General features: G+C 37.2%; 1 protein-coding gene across 1 annotated transcript in view; it reads left to right on the plus strand.

Annotated features, from left to right (window-relative positions):
• LOC124296871 (extracellular serine/threonine protein CG31145) overlaps positions 1 to 18,408 on the plus strand; it is a 48,716-nt gene that overhangs the window by 12,954 nt on the left and 17,354 nt on the right. The window lies entirely within an intron of this gene.

Below are 18,408 nucleotides of genomic sequence, written 5' to 3' on the forward strand. Positions count from 1 at the left end.
TTGAATATTGACGGGGGTCGTACATCATATTTTGACAAGCCCACCGTTCCCCGTTCAGCTGATGCTGGTTAATTACACTCGGCTCGTCCGGGTAGGGAGGAAAAATTTTCACCCACGGTGCGTCGTTGCTCCGTCATTTCGATAAATTTCAGCCCTCAATTCTCCCCCTCCCCAGATTTCAGCAGGAAGTGCGCAAGTGAGTCGGCATAGGCGAGTCTCGATTTCGGTGTCGTAAATTTTTCCACATTTACGTGTATGAGCGTAATTTTTTATTTTTTTTTTAATTTTTTTATTTTTCCTTTTCATCGGTTTTCATTTCAAAGTCGTACAAAGACCGCGACGATGAAAAAAGTCGTCGCGGTTGTGACGCGGGGGAAAAAAAAAAAATAAGAGGGACAAAAATTAGGTCTGCCACGAATTCATATTGCAAAAACGATTTATTTCCACGGTAACGACGAGATATCTATAACTCGAGTAAGACCACGGGCATCCATGGCTTGTCCGTGATTTATCACGCCTACATGGAGTGTTTCTTTTTTTGTCATTTTTTGCACACTCCGCGGTGTATCGTTTTTGAATGAAAAACGAGCGGCGAGAATTTTGAAAAATCTCTCGACACACGTCGCAGTTAATGATTTGACAAATAATATTACATCGGCAATAGTAATCCACTCGTGAAAGACGAAAGAAAACTTGTTTAATTTTTTTTTCTTTTTTTTTTTTTTCTTCTTCCTTTCCGTACAATTCGTCAAAAAGAACGCTGTTGGAAAATTACAAACGTGTGAGACTATTCGAAACTTGTGTCTTTTGAAACGTTTGGCTTGTTGCAAAGAACAAAAATCTGTTTTTCATTTAAAACTTTTCCAAAATATCGTTAAAAAATTTCCGTAAAATAATCACTCGTTTGGAATTTTTCCTCTATACCTATGCGTTATTTATTAACAGCGAGTTGAAACGAAACGTGGAACCGTCCTTTAATTCGACGAATCAAGTGGCTGATCAACGGCGCCTGCCAATTTGTATCGTGAAAAAAAAAGGAGGAGGGAAGAAAAAAAAAAACCTGACACTGCTAACGAGCCGCTGCTGTGCAACCGATCGTCAAAGGGCTGGAAAGAAGAACCCTCGAATCAATTCAGTAGTCACTGATTTACTTACTTCATGCACGCGTACAATCTATGCTGTAGCACTTGATATATTTTCATGTGAGCAAATATCGTCAGGATAATAATTATTTTCCCTGGCACTTCGGCACCATCATCATCATCATCATCATCATCATCATCATCATCATCACGCGTGTATGAGTTGTATCTACTATATAGGGTTGAATCACGCGGTTTGCATGTGTTTGATATGTGATAGATGGATAACGTCTGTCAATTCCATCGGAATAGTTGCTTGAGTCGATTTTTCCATCTAGGACGTTCGTAGTTTATACCGATCAGTGAATGCTCTCGTAAATCGAAGTCATAAATTTTATGTAGGCACATGCGCGGAATTGTTTATTTTCTTACGAAAAAAATTTCTATTGACCCACCTCGCGAATAAAAAAAAAAAAAAAAAAAAAAAAAACGAAGGAAATGCGTCTTTTAACGGTCGTCGCAGGGATTTATAAGATACTTGTTAGAAATCTGGTCTCGATTTGGAACGAAAAAAAAAAGAAAAAAAAAATTCACCTCACTGTTGTCACCGGTGATAATAAATGATATATTTAGTCGGTAATTCATATTAATTTATTCAACTCGACGCAAATTATGCGCAAGGCAAATTTTCGCAATGTTTGCAAAAAATAATTTACGTTGCACCTGTCGATTTTTATTTTTTTTTGTTTCAACTTTTGTTTTTTTTTTTTTCCTTTACTGCGTAGCTCGCCAATCGTTCGACAGAGCTGGTGAACCTTGGGATAATATCGTGCGTATATGTGCGCATAAAACACCCGGTATTCGAGCTTTTTTTCTTGGCAAATTTTCAAACTTTTTTTTTTTTTTTTTTTGATTACCACAAGCATCCGCCACCGTAGCAACTGAAAAATAAAGTAGTACCAATTCTGAGGTTCGCCTTCGGTGCGACTCAAGTGGCCATCAGCCTCCTGCTGCGTTTCTAACTTTTTTCTTCTCTGTATCCTTTTTCTTTTCGCTCCCCCTTAAAGTTAAAAGACTAACTCGACTGTCGTCGTTCAAACTTGTATCTTTCGACTACGGATCCATCGAGCCTTGACTAGGTACGCGCGATAGAGATAGAAAAACAAAAAAAAAATAAAATAAACACAACAAAAAATATGAATCAGAACGAAGCTTGGCGTTTATCCGAACGCTAAGAAATTTTATTTTATTATCACTGCAAAATCATGCTGCGTCGCAAAATAATTTTGCAAAACTTCTCGCGTTGACGGAATTTTTTTTTTTACTAGTTTTTTTACACTGGCATTAATTGTTTTCAGCAGTAATTTTTTCGAACTTCGTGTATTTAATTGAACCCAAGGTACATCTTGGAATTAATTAATACGTTTTGTATTGAATCGAAATAGTTTTTGTAACGTGTTACATGCGCGCCGCATATCGTATCCGCTTCTAATTGCCGTACATTGTATAAGAAATTTTTATCTTATTTCTGAATTGTTTGCGAATACTTCCGCATAATATTTACACACACACAAACACGCGATATCGCATGACTTTCTTAACACGCGTGCTGGTGTCATGTAATTAATGTTTTTGCAATGTTTGGACCACTTATTTCTACGTATTAGAATAATTCGATAAGTTGTGTATAATTATATCGACGGTATATTGCGTTACAGAAAATTTGCAAAAGTATTTTGTACGACAGAACAGTTTAGTTATGAAACGCAAGACGGTTTTATTTTATCAAACTTTTTTTAAGACGTGAGAGGGGAAACGAAAAATTATGGCGAAAAATTGAGGGCGTAATTTGTCGAATTCATTCGGACGTAATACAGCTTGGAATTCAAGCGGTAATTACAACAAATCTGCATGCGACGCCTTTCGGTTCGCCCGCTCCGTGAGCTTTACAACACTATAATAACCGATCCATTATACAGCGTCTACGTTTTCCCGTTTCTCGTGAAAACATGCGACGAGAAGTAAATTAGGAAAGAAAATTCAACAAATAAGGAAAAACGTCGTAGACTTATTCGTACCAGAATTTTACGTTCGATAGTTTTGTTATTAACACGTGTCTAACCGCGTGTAAAATAGAGATTCGAGATGCAGAGTGACATTTTTACAGTTAATAATAATATTTGTTTATACTTGTAATACGAAGAAAGAATTACAGTGCAAACTTAAATATCTTGTTTTTATATTACAATGAGAATAAATTTTGTGAAGGTACAATTAGTTACAAATTTCGTCAGGTACACCGAAAGAAATTTTTATTTCCGGTTACCGCTCAGTCCTCAACTATTTTCATTTCTTACCACGATCGAAAAATATAGTTCCAGGTAGAAAATGAAAATTAGTTTTCTAGCTGTTACCGGAAAGTCTAGCATCCGTTGCTATTCTTTCTCATTACGATCACTGTTGCTATGTTTTCTTGCAACTGTTGGGAAAATTTAATGCTTGTGCAACGATAAATTGACGTTGAAGCCTTCTTTAACTAAAAACGTAGAGTAAACCTCACAAACTGATTTTGCGTTGCAATTGCCAAAACACGATCGACAATAGCGCAAAATGGTTACGCGTGCCTCGTTTTTCGTAATTCCAACGGTATTCGGACAGTTGTTTTAACGATACCTGTTTTATTGAATTTTTCTAGTTACTGTAACAAATGAAATTTTTCTCAGTGTAATTAAAACAATTTGTGTCTCCCCCCCCCTCTCTCTCTCTCTCTCTCTCTTTCGCAAAATAAATAAATAAATAATTGATGCACCGCGTTAAACGTAATTATATATAATATTAAATTTATGCGTGTACACTGTACGTATACATAGGTATGTATATAATGTATACAAGGAGGAAATTTGTATTTTCTCCAATTTTGCGAGACGAACTAAGCACCTTATCTTAGAAACTTGTTAAACTTTGGAGAAAACTGCGAGTGCAGAGGAGGCTTCTGCGAAGATTTACGTGAGTACTGGGGTGGCAACGCGTGTACAAATCCCCCGTCTCTATACATAAATACACACATACACACACTCACACACATATATATATGTGTATTCGGATGCGAGTGTGTGTACCACCTCTACTGGCAATTAATTCAATTACGTCCCATTAGGTATAATTTACTCCGTTAAGTCCCTGAGCAGGAATTTCTTAACTTTCCGGCAATCTTTGTCAAGCATTCGCAATGTACATACATACCCACGGTAAAACGTGTCGAGGGATTGCGAAAAGTTGTTTGAATTTTGTTTGTTTGTTGTTTTTTTTTTTTTTTTTTTTTTTTTTACCGACATATTTGACGATTTAAACTGAGCAGAGAAATGTTTAAAAGGGGGGAAAAAAAAGAAACAAACAAATTCAGGGAACGAATAATCACGAACAGTCAATCAGCTCGAACTCGTTGGGGAAAAACGTAGCGATATTTCTGTTTCACCGTCCGTCATCGGTTTCGCTGTGTTGTTTTTTTCGTCGGTTTCGTAACGGTTTTGTTGAAAACAATTTTATTGTTACTAGATTGAGAGTCGATGTGACAGGTGTGGCGAGCCAATGTCTGGTCTTCATATTACATGTGACCGACATCGATTGACATTTCATACGTGGATACGTTTGCAGATAGACGGAAGAAATTGTTTTGCCCGATATTATAAACGTCGAAACTGACAAGTTACGATCTCAGAATGGAGGAAGTGACGTATGAAATGAAATAAATATTTGAAATGCAAATAAATGTTTTTATCTGCAAGGCTTGAAAATGCTGCAGGATTTCATCGATACTGACGACTCTATAAATAAGTTGGAAGAATAAAGTGACACAATATGTGTCGTATTATTCAAATTTACAACAATTTCGATTTATGGAGTGGGTTCGAAATTCGGAATTTAAAAATCTCCGAATGTAGCAAATTCCGAATTTTTCGGTGGCGAAACTTGAATGAATGAAACTTTGACGAAAGATCTTTTAATTTTCGAAACTTCGCTCTATCGTAACTTGAATTTTCCAAGATTCCGACCATTCGAAACTTCGTTGTTTCGTAAAATTCTGATTTCTTTGCTTCAAGTATCGAACTCTTCGATATCGGAACTTCAACCCCGCCCTCGACTCACCTTCCAGAATAGAATTCAGTGAACTTCGATCTCGTCGAGAGCCGGTTGCATTTTTCATAAATAATATGAATTTATAAAAGACACAAAAGCGCGACGGGGAATCGGTAAATCTTTTGTCGAGAAAATTACAACGGATCCGCGTTGACTGGAAAACCGCCTTGTGTAGGTACAATTGGGCCGAGCTGCAAATTTCACACACCGAAACCTGGAGGGCGAAGGACTCGATTGTTATTTTGTTAAAGTTAATCAGGACTGTCGTCTCTCGCTCCGTTCCGACAATAGACACGATCAACCGACAATATCGTGAACGTATATACACAAACTGAGCTTTTCTTAATTAGATTTTACATCCGACCCTTTCAAACCTGCGACAAAGGATCCGTTAAACCTTTTATACACATAATTTCGGAGCCAACCACTCGTGTCATATTATAGGCATAATCGAGTTCCACGGATCCTTGAATTTGTCGTTCATTAATTATAGAAGCACGGTGTTTCATCGGTGTTATGACACGCGTCGTTACACTTTGGAAAAATTTTTAATTTTTTTTATAGTCACCGGAAAGTTTTTTACAAGATGAATGCATAGGTTTAAATATTCCACGAATAACTATTTAGTGTGATTATAATTTTCGGCACTACGGTTGTTCGTTTTTGCTAAAACGTTAAATCTGTCACCTTGGTTTGGTAAATTTTTCTTCTCTTTTTTAATCAACTGAACAAGGCCTCAATATCAATTTATTGTGGCACCGATGTTGTTAATTATTCTAATACACACCAGAGAATATGTTTCAGTTACAAAACTGACCAATATTTTTTAAGTTGCAAATTAAAGACTGGGGTGGTTTGTTTTTTTAAATTTTGTTTTTCCAACTTGCGTGCCTTTGGAAAAGTTATTTTTCAGCCTAAAACGAAGCCTCGTGAAACCGGAACTCGGTAGCAAAATTCTAAAAGGTGCCGCATCCGGTTTGAATTTTTCAAACACTCTAACCGAAATATCTCGAAAGCCATACAAGTCAGGAAGCTGTTCTTGGTTAAATTTTCTAGATAATAAAATGTTGTTTAAAAAACATTCAGACTAATACGTGACATTACTTGTATCAGCTTAGAACACTACTGGGAAAAAAAATTTACAAGGCAACAAGCATCTTCATGCATTTATTCAGTGCACTCAACTTTAAACGTTCGTATCTAATACAAGATGAACATATAGGCGTATAGTAGCCTTGACTTTTTAAAAATTTTTATAGAAAATTGGATTATCTACAAAATGAAACGAAAAACATTTTTCCAAATTGTATTACCTTGCGAGATATTTCGGTTAGAGTGTTTGAAAAATACAAACCGGATGAGACACATTTTACAATTTTCCTACCGAGTTCCGGTTTCACAAGGCTTCGTTTTAGGCTGAAAACTAACTTTTTCGAAGGTTGCGTAAGAAAAAACAAAAGTAAAAAAAAAAAAAAAAATCCACCCAATAAAGACAGTTTAATTCTTCAGTGACCATAAATATAAATTTTTTTGGTTGTTCCTGAAATTTTTTTGTATCTAAAAATTTTTCACCCTGTCGTAATTATTATGATTATTATCGTCGTCGTTTTTGTTGTTGTTCTACGCTGTGTAATGCCGAGATATTTTTTTTCCTGACACGAATTGTCGTCTCGCTCGTCAAACGTATTTCGAGTTATGCCAAGGAGAAAAGCAAAGGCTATTTTTGCGTTTTACGAATATTGTTCTTCGAAGTGAAATTTACATTATTTGTAACGGTGAAGCGGTTTACACAGCTGGTGTTTTTATCTCGCAAAGAATTGCAGCAGTTCATGTATTACTATCGCATACAGTATACGAGACGCAGACGTGAATTTCGTGAGGAAATATCGTACCAAAATTCTTGATCGCGTCATTGAAAACTCATTAAATTTAAACGTAAGCGTAAAAAAAATGTCGCATTAAGAATTATTGATGAAACTTTCAGCTTTCGCGTCAACGTCGATCGATATCGAATATGAGCCAAGAGAAAAGTTAAAAACCGAGCGACAACAAATCACGGGGGATGAATTTTTGGATGATTAAAATTCTAGGGCCGGGGTAAAAAAGCTTTTTCATAAATATCACATACCTGTAAGTAAATTCACTTTCGTACGAACAAATATAATTCCGGTGTGTTTGCTCATGCCGGATACGTTGATGTATGTATATGTATACATATATACGTACATACAGGCACGACTATATATGTATATAAACGCGGTTACGAAAGACGCTCCAACTCTAATTCCTGAAGTGAGTTGCAAATGTTTACCCAATCCTTGCGCGAGTTTCCAAAAACATTGAGAATCGCTTTTTAGGTATTTAAGGTTTACTCACGTTTACTCGGAAACCCAATCCAACCCCAATCCAAGGGATTGCTTAAGATTCGAGGATCTTTCGCCCCGCGAATAAAAACCATCCTTTGAATCTATCCGGCCTCTATAATTTAATATCCATATGCGTGTTTCCCCGTAACCGCACGCACTGCAATACAGAGAAAAAATTGCTTGGCGATTTTTAACCACGGAGAAAGGTTGTATGTTTCAACGACGTGTTTAAACAGAGTTTTTTTTTTTTTTTTTTTTTAAAAACCAGTGTTCAGGAATGTTTCTTTACCGCGAGCTTTCACCCGGATTCGTCGATCCATCGATCCGGTAAATTGCTCCGAATAATCGGAGCGAAATTTTATCGATCGTATTTCATGAAACTGACGATCAAGCACGTCTCTGAACGAAGTGTTGGTGGAGGAGGACATTCTTTAAATAAAATTCGATATCGTCGAGTGTTTTAGGAAAAAAATTTTTAGAACATTCGTCAACGTATCGTTATCACTCGAATGGGGTGAAACGATGCGATATTAAGAAGAAAAAGTGGAGATTAAAAAAAAAAAATGTAAACAAATAAAAATGAATAGTTTAATTTTTCGAAGGGGAAAATTTCGAGATAATTTTGTCTGACACTTACAAGAACGATAATATTATGCTGATATGCAAAGAGGAAGCATTTCGCGTTTACGCCGGAGGGTCTAATTACACGCTTGAGTTACACGACTTATATATACGTAAACTGAGAGAAATTTTTACTTCCGGTTACCGCTCAGTCCTTGATTATTTTTTCATTTTTTACAGCAATCGAAAAATACAGTTCTAGGTACAAAATGAAAATTAATTTTCTAGCTGTTACCGGAAAGTCTAGTATCCGTTACTATTCTTTCTCATTACGATCACTGTTGCTAGATTTTCTTGCAACTGTTGCGAAAATTTAATGCTCGTGCAGGAATAAATTGACGTCAAAGCCTCGTTTAACTAAAAAAGTAGAGCAAACCTCAGAAATTGATTTTGCGTTGCAACAACCAAAAAAGGATCGACGATAGCGCAAAATGGTTAGGCGTACCTCGTTTTTCGTAATTCAAACAATATTGAAACAGTTTTTTTTAACGATACCTGTTTTACTCAATTTTTCTAGTTACCGTAACAAATGACATTTTTTCCAGTGTATATGTATGCAGACGTAAGTATGTAATATAACATACACCGTTGAAATTACGCAAGCTGTTTTATCTCGAGCTGTGATCCGAGGGCGTTTTCTCCAAGTTTTCGGTCAAGTTTCTCTCTGTCGTTTCTTACACATTTATAAGCTGCAGCAGGGAGTTGAGTTGTGTGGGCGGTGCAGGCGAGAAGAAGCGTTGTGCCTCCTCAACCGACAAACAATGGACGCGTAGATAAGATTCAAAACGTTTCGCGCAATGAGAACTGTTGCCGTTTTCATTCTCGTTATCTCTGCTTCTACGTTAAGGCTTGTATCGCGTTGTTTTGCACATCTACGAGTTGCCACATAATGTATAGATACCAAAAAATATGCGAACTTGAGAGGAAATTCTTTCGACGGTCCGTTTACTCGAGGAATTCATTATCTAATAAAGAATTTACAGTCGTGAATTTGGCAGTTCGCACGAAGTCGAATTGTAAACGAATGAAACGTTGAGTTACTCAAATGCTCGTTGAAACAACGTCGAATCAATCGGGATTACCGAAATTATTAACAATCATTTGAAATTGCAATAACGAACATCTGAAGTAATCGTTCGAGAAGTGGTGAAAATCGCCGAAATCGTTTCAAGTCTCAAATTGTTTGAATTCGTAAATATTCTACTCAATTTTAACTTGGCATGCGCTTTCGTTGATTTCTACTTCCCCGAGTGATTTCCGACGAATTAACGCGTTCTCGATAATTTGTGCGTTAAAACATGATTGTGATTTCCTACGATTTTAAATCCAATCCGAAAATCATTAACTTGATCTCGATCTCGTCTATTTTCATGCATTTTAAATCTCTCCTAAAAAATTGGCTCCAAGTATGATATCACATTCGTTTATCAACTCTAATCACAATAAACGATTAAACTCACGTAAAAAATAAAAATCGACGCACGAAGATTCCGAGGCGTTTTTAACCCTCCTGCCGAAACAAACCTTCGGACAATGTAGAAATTTGAAATTCCATATTCGTGCGGTTATAAGGGTTGTTCTTCAGGGGGGTGAGAAGAGGAGCTGGTTAGGATGTGAAATCGGGCCGCCGTGTAAACTTCCGTATAAACTAGCCGGCTGCCTCCGCCGCCTCTTTGCCTAAATTTTTAACCGTTCTCATCTCGTCCGCTGCCTACACGAGTAGTAACCTCCAGGTTACGCGTGTATACCTACCTATACATACCTGCGCAATAGTGTATACCTATAGTAAAAGCTGTCCAAAAATGGAACTTGCGAAAATACTCGAGCGGCAGAAGCGGCGGCAGCTTCATCGCGTTTCTTCTCATTTGTTATTCATAGGCGGATCATATTCCCGTATACCTGCCTCGTCGAACTTTTCAACCTATTCCCAAAGTTGCGCCTCTTTCTCTTTCTCTCACTCTCTCTCTTTCTTTCTCGTCTCGCTCAGCTTTTATCTTAACACTGTAAATAAAGTTACGGTACACGATTTATACCGCAGATAATTTTACCACCTTCAGGATATTCGTATCTTCAAGGTAAAAATATATGTTAGGATTATACCTGAAAAAATCGTTTTTGAATTTCGACTGTCTTGCTCAACAAAACGGTTCCGAATTATTCAAAAATAGTTCCATAATTTTTTCAGATCTTTATCTCAACTTTTACCCGTGCCGACAAAGGGTTGATTTCCTCATTTAATGAAATACGACGGGGTTTGATACAAACAGGGTTTTTGGGTCCCTGATTGCGAATCTGAGCTCGAAATTTCGAAATTCTAAATGGAGGATCCAACGTGGTGGACTAACATCGCAAAAGTCACTTGATATTGCCGTATTAAATCCACTATTTTGAATTTTGAAATTTCGAGTTCAGATTCGTAATTAGCGACCTAAGAAACTTGCCTGTATCAAATTTCATCGAAATACGTGGAAGTGGAGAAATCAACCCTTTGGTGGAACGGGACAGAGTTTAAGTAAAAATTTGAAAAATTAGGGAATTATTTTACGAATCATTTGGAGCTGATTTGGGGGGCGAGACGGTCGAAGTTAAAAAACGACCTTTTTAAGGACCGCTCTAGTTTACGTATATTATAGACATTCCGGTAACAGGTAGAAAACTAATTTTCATTTTCTACCGAGAACCATATTTTTCGATCGTGGTAAAAGATGAAAATAGTCAAGGACCGAGCGGTAACCGGAACTAAAAATTTCTCTCGGTGCAGTCAGGGATCCTTCAAGACAGATGATCCGGGTGTGCCACGTATACTCGGTCGCATGATCTTCTTGCCTGGCTTCTCATACGTGACGTTACAGGTATATTACGGCCGGGCAGATAGACTGACGTGAAACTAATTTTAGCTCAACGTACATACGAGGCAGGTATATGTATGTTCGAGAACTCAATCCGGCTTTCGTAGGAGAGTGGAGAGGATCAGATTTGCTCGCTGAGCTTGTGAAGTCAATCCGCAACTTGCGGCGGGTGAGGGTAGAAAAGGGGGGCGGATCTCCAGATGCGACGAAGACGGGGGTCGCTAGGCTAATCAGACAATTCCCTAATCAGACTAACTTCATTTGCCCACCTGCTCCCTCTCTCTTTCTCTCTCTCCTCCAAGGTGGAATAGACGCGTCTAGGCTCTTGGTGATCTTTCACGTCAGCGACGTATCCGCTTGTGTTTCACCAACTTCCGCCTTTCTACTTTTCACTTCAATTTTATGCTTGGCTATGCGTATAACACATTCAACGTTGACCCTTACAGAGTCGGTGGGATTGAGGGTCCGGGAGAGAAGGAAGGATGATAGAACGCAGCTCCGAGAGAATTTCCGCCGAAGGAAAGGGGATGATGAGGGGAGGGGTTGAAATTCTCAATTCAAAGATTTTCGAAAGCGCCAAATTTCAAATTTCTTTCCATGCGAAACTTAAAGTAATCTGAAAGTAAAAATTTTACAAATTTGATCTTTCTTTGTTTTGGATTTTCGATATTTTTACGTTCGGAACACTTGACATTCTGATTTTTGGTTTTTTTTGTCTTTTACACCCACTCGCTGATTAATCTACGCTGTGTGTGTGTATTTTAATTTTCGGAAGTTTACTCCGTCGAAACTTGATGTTTCGGAACTTTGCTCTATCGGAACTTGAAGTTTCGTCAAAGTTTGATTTCTTTGCTTCAAGTTACGCCAATAAATAACTCAGAATTTTTTGCCGAGTGAAAAAATTTCAACGATTTTTTTCGAAATACAATTGAGATAGTTTGTCGCCGGAAATCAATAGTTTATCAATTTTATTACAAGGACGTCGCACGTTATCTGAATACTTGTAAAATTATTATATTTTTAAGCTTGATCGAAGAAACCTTCAAAAACACAAAATAGATCTTGGTTTCAAATTGTTTCAAAATTGTTAAAAATCGCTGATTCGTTGTATTCGGAAGACTATATTTTCTACAAATTCACTGCAACATATACATTTTATTTTCTGTAGGTATTATTTCGACACTGCCATTTATCGTAATCAATACCGACAAAAATGTTGTAAAACAACATTTAACGATGCCAACATATGGAATTCAAAAAAAACGCGATGATCGTAGAGTTAAATCGAACAAATTTACTAGATTTTTAATCAATTTTAAACGAATTAAAAGAAAGCATCCCAAGTTTCTTCTTCATCGTTTCAACATTCCTTATTTTTGTATTTTTAAAGAGAGATCTTCGTAGCTTACGAATATAACATTTTAATAAATATCCAACATACGATTAAAACTCGAAATATAAGGTAAACAAAAATTACAGATTTTCGGCCAACGAACCTCATATTAAAAACGTGTCAAAATTAATAAGAATAAAATTCGTCAAAACCAAAGTTTGATAGGCAAGAAGGATATTGAAAATTCAAACCGGAGTAATTTTTACTCGCAAAAATCTTTCATCGATCCATGTGAAACAAAAGAAAAAAATTAAAAACCACAAATACAAACTGTGAAGAATGTTCAATTTTTAATACCTTTACTACGACGATTAGCTACACGTATTTATTCCAACGTAAAAAAAAAAAAAAAAAAAAGTACCCTATTAAACGTCAATTCGGAATACAATTTAAAACGCGTTAGTGCCGCATTAGAAACGCAACTGCTGTACGTTGTAATTCGCGATTTTCGTGCCTCGCGAACTCACGAAAGCCGCGCAAAGTGTAATATCAAGATTTCGGGGGTGGAGTACCAGCTACTGCAGATTACGGGGGAAGGAAGACTCCCCCCCCCCCCCCCCCCCCTTTGCATCCTACTGCATGCCGTAAACTCAGCTGGGAATTAAATTCATAAGCCCGATTCTAATCCCAAAATTATGCAGAGGATGGTGCAGATGTGCACGACGTGACTCGGGGTCCGCTTGCATTTGCTAAACAGTCGTGCGAATTATTAGCGCCTGCAGGTCTTGTATGGTTGTGTGTATATATATATATATATGTGTGTGTGTATGTAAGACACACATACGTATAAGAGCACAGCTTCTACGCGTCTCTATCACGTTTTGCCTTCCGTGCCACGTCTATAGGCTATATATATTTGTGCATATGGGGAATTCCATGGGAACCCGAACCGACGTCTGAACTTGATCATTTTTGAAAATTGGTTTTACAACTTTTCCAACACTGAAACAGTAACCTGAATTTTTTTTTCTTTCAGATTTTTCATTCGATTGGTTAATTATTTATAAATATTGAGAGTTGATTTTGAAAAGAAACTTTTTAAACATTTTCAAAACTTTGATTTCTCACATGGGATATTTCCAGACCGGTCGCATTATGAAGTTTGTAAGAAAGGTTGAATGTGCCAAGAAAATAGAGAAAAATTGTCGCGTAATGAAACCGATGTGAAAATGTTCCGAGTGAAAAATAAAAGTTTCGAGAATTTTTCGGGAATTTTCGCAGTTGAAACCGACCAAAAAAAAAAAATGGTAAAAAATCTTCAAACCTTTGGAACGGAAAGTACAGTTATTGGAGAATTTGAAAAAATGTCCTTTTCGAAATCACTGTCAATATTTGTAAATAATTGAACCAGTTGAATAAAAAAATCTGTTTAATTTTAGGTTACCGTTTCAGAGTTGGGACAATTGCTAAAAATTTTTAAACAAAATCAGAAATTGCGAGAATCAGACGCCGGTTGGGTTCGTATGGAATTCCCCATATATATATATATATATATATATATATATATATATATATATATATATATATACGTAACGTACACATAAATTTGAAGATTTACTTACACCACCTTACTCCCTGTATATACATGTCTACATATGTTTATACTGTGTACATTGTACGTATACAACGGTTTCCAATTATCTTTGAGATCACTTAGACGCTCTCACCGACGGATTAGTTGATCCGCGTCTGATTCGTCCGGCACTCGACTAGATGGAAAATTCTCACGAACAAGACGAGGCGGACGGTTAATTGTTGAAACTTTTTAATCGTCAATTGCAAGTGTAGAGAAACGCATTGAAGATGACAACGTAAGCCGATATCGTTGTGTCTGCACATACGGATAGCATACGTTGTGTCTGTCGGAGCTTAAGATTTCGTCATTCAAACGAGGATTCAGGAGGATCCTGGAGCAATGTATGTATTACACCGGCTACGTATAACGTGGAAATTCACTTTAGTCGGCAGCTAAATCGTTTTATATGTATATGTACCTTGATTCTCGCTTTATGTATGTATATATAATACACGCATAAACACACGCCTGTATTCGTCGCGGTAAGCCGATTTTCTCTCGACTGTTAGACGATCGCACGGCGTGTCTCTTTCTATACAATGTACAATAATATCTCATTGTCGAATTACGATTTACATTTTACATTAATATACCTATGTCGGAAAATATGATAATTAATTTAATGACTGCCGCAGTGACACGGCTAAAACTTTTTTTTCATACGACTCGATACGTTAGTACGATAACAATTTAACAGATTCTAACTGTGCCTATTAAGTAAAAATAAAAATAATCGATGCATCGATTAATCGAGTACAAAAAAAAAAAAAAAAAAAATAATCGAACACGACTCGATTGAATCGGTAAAAATTAATCGATCGATTTCGTAAGTTTCAGTATTTAGTCTTAAGGAGATGCCCTGGTCGATTTCGATGTTGATATATATATATATACTAGCAGCCCATCCCGGCTTCGCACGGGCATATAATAATATTAAGTAATAATATAAATGTTATTTTTCTAGAAACTCACTGTAAACATTGTGTATTTTCTTTTATTATATTATTATATGCCCGTGCGAAGCCGGGATGGGTTGCTAGTTATGCTGTTAAAATGTAGCTTATATGACACGTTCGTAGATTTACCATAGCAGCGCCATCTATTGATTACTTACTCAACCCAGTCGAAAGGTATCGACATCTGTTAGAATCATTCGGAGTTAACAGATAATTGTGACTGTCGAATAATAACAGACAAATAATTAGCAATAAATTAAAATTGCGACTATAATTTGAGATTTAAACTATCCTATCTCTCAAGTTGGATCGAACTGCACATGGTGTGCGTATTTTATTATAATCGGTTAAGTGGTTTAGGAGTCCATTGAGGACAAACATCGTGACACGAGATTTATATATATTAAGATTAAGTGGTTTAGGAGTCCATTGAGGACAAACATCGTGACACGAGATTTATATATATTAAGATATATCTCCAAATATCGAAGTCCACGTATCTCAAACACAAAAAATAGCTTTACAGCCCTGTTTCTATACGCGGATCCTGAACAAAAACACTAAAATACATTTTCACTTGATTCAGAAATGAAGAAACGGCGTGAATTCTACTAATTTATTACGAAGGTTTCGTAGATTCCGTGCAATTTCTTACAGTACACCTGTATAACAACAAGAAGAACAACAACAAAAATAATGCAAATTTCAACGAATATGCGAATGTAATCCCCAAGTGTACATACATGTATGTATATAATATAGACGCAACACGCGGAAGATAAGGTGAAATTTTCAAGCCCCAACGATTTAACCGCAAGAGACATATTGTTCTGAAAAAAGGGAACTCGAAAACCCTTTCGCGGCAAAGGCGATGATCTGCGATCACGGAGCGTATATGCATGCCTACGCACAGGGCGAATCACGGCTCTTCCCCGTTCCCAAGTCGACCGGGATAGATAGGATTTAGTATCCAGAAGGGTGCGACCTTCGTCCCCCGGCCCTTGTAGGTATGATTTCATTAGGGCCCAACAGAGCTCCGGCTAGTACGGCGAGGTTTCCAGCTCCGGAGAAGAAAGCCCTCCAACTTCTCTCCTCCGCCCCTTCATCCACCCCTCCATCCCTCCGTCCCTCCATCCCTTGCCGCTTTGCCTCCCCCTCATCCGAGATCGGATAATTCGCTAAGATTTACCGTCGCGTCGTGCCGCTGTGGTTAGTATGCAGGCCCATATGCCATCTCCGTCGTATCATCCGGCGCTATCGGGGCGAGGTAACACACCCGCCCTACCTCCACCCCCTCCGCGACTATAAGGACGTCCGGAGATGACGTAGATACCCGCGGGACACCCACCTGGGAACCGAAACTCGGGGAATAGTAGAGTGTCGCGACGGGGAAGGAAGGCCCTTTCATCCTCTTCCCTTCCTCCGTCCCTTCCCCTTTATTTCTTACTTTTTTTCATTTTTTTTTTTTTTTTTTCTTTTTTTTTTCTTCCCTCTTCCATTTTAGCCTCGTTTCGACACCCCGCGTGCCGCATGCATCTTGAGAAGCACTTCCTTTCCTGACGCTGGAATTATAGAGGACCTCGGGCTGATATCGACGACACCGAAAAATCGATTTTTTTTGCACATACCGACGGATACTTTCTACAGTCTACGCCAATGACTACAGACAATTATGAACTTACGCGGCTACGCCGTGGCGCGAAATTAACCAATCGTTTTGAATCGTCTGTTTCGCGCTATCTCTTCTTTTTTTTTTTCTTAATTTAAATTCCGTGCTAGCGGAACTCGTAAACACATGGGATGGTGATGTAAAAAGCTGACTAGAACCTTATTTCGTAAATGACATAAAAATTTAATGACGATAAATCAAGGTTCTAAACTTACCGCAATAATAATATCATAGTAATTTGTATTATTTATTTTTTTTTTTTTTCTTGAGCTATTTTGGACCAGTGTTTTTCTCATTTAATTCCATACGAAAAATACGCCGAGAATTATTATAACCTCAATCTTTTCATACATGTATATTCAAGACAGGAAAACTTGTGCATAATTTTGTACTTTTAGAAATACTTTTTCTTCTAAAAATATGTAATTGCACTTTCTGAAAACCGCTCGTTAATTTTTTCACTGACATTGCGTGTGAGTATTTACTTATAATTGAAAATAAAGTCAGCTTTTTACATGTTTATCTCACACGTTTACGAGTTTTGTTTCTACGGAACTTAAAAAAAATAACACAAGATGGCGGAAAGGCTGCGTGCCAAAAGATACTCCACTGGCGTGGTACAGTAAATAACTGTTTACTCGGTATTTCTGAAACTATTATAACAACTGATAGCGCATCAATTAGCGTTCACTTTTCTTACACCGGGTGGAGGGATTTTTTTTTGTATAAATATTTGTTTTTGACGAAAAATGATGACAAATAATCGCCAGACGACTCATCGACGTGAGTGCGAGTCTCGTAGATAGGGACAAATTTAGCCACTAGCGGCGCTACTTGTACCGGCATTCGGTCCCTATATACGAAGGTCATTGAGGCTCGTTTTGGGCCTTACGAAACTGCAGTGATCAGTCCTAAATTTGCACGATGCGTCGGCTGATCGTCAGAATCTTTACCTTTGGTTTGATGACGCGTTACGGGTCATTGATTTCCAGGGAATATGTGAAAAGAAGTTGGAGGACTCGGGGAAAAGTTACAAGTTTTTTTTTTCTTTCATTTCTTTTTCTCTTAAGGAACGAGAAAGAATGAAACTTTCCTCCCCGTGAAGAAGAAGCGAAGTTATATTATGAATCATTTTTCTCTTCTCTCACTGCACCTTCAATTCTGTTGAATGGATCGTAAACGGGTTTTTTAATCGTACCGAATGATTTGGAGCTTCATTTGTCGGATATTCGATTTGGTACGATTAGAGTACGAATTTCATGGTCAGGGAAAAATCGTAATTAGGTGAGGAAAGGCAGGGAATTTTTTCCACTACTCTTAATGGTCAGAAAGTTGTTATTTAAGATTGAGAATCATGATGCTGTGTAGTGTAATTTCTTCAGTGAAAGAATTAAATCCACATTTTGGAGAAACGGTAATAAATTTCTCTCAACTTTGATTTTCAATATTTAATTAATTTACTTCTTATATTGGCATTTTTTTAACGTTTCCGCATGTTTGCGGTTGTCATGTCCTGAATTTGGAAAATAAACTGTTTTCACCCATTACCATGATTATAATAGGAGTCTAATAAAAAATCAAAGGTTGGATAACATTTGAGATTGTATTAGGTTCGAATATTTTCGATATTTGATAAATTTCGCTCACAAGACGAGGGTCGCATCATATTCTCAAAAATCTTACCGACATATATATATATACCATAATACATTCTTTTCGCTAATACCATTCCTATGATAATTTTCTCTGAAAATTCTCT

This window comes from Neodiprion virginianus, chromosome 2 (genome assembly GCF_021901495.1).
Source record: "Neodiprion virginianus isolate iyNeoVirg1 chromosome 2, iyNeoVirg1.1, whole genome shotgun sequence".
In the NCBI taxonomy this organism is placed as follows: domain Eukaryota; kingdom Metazoa; phylum Arthropoda; class Insecta; order Hymenoptera; family Diprionidae; genus Neodiprion; species Neodiprion virginianus.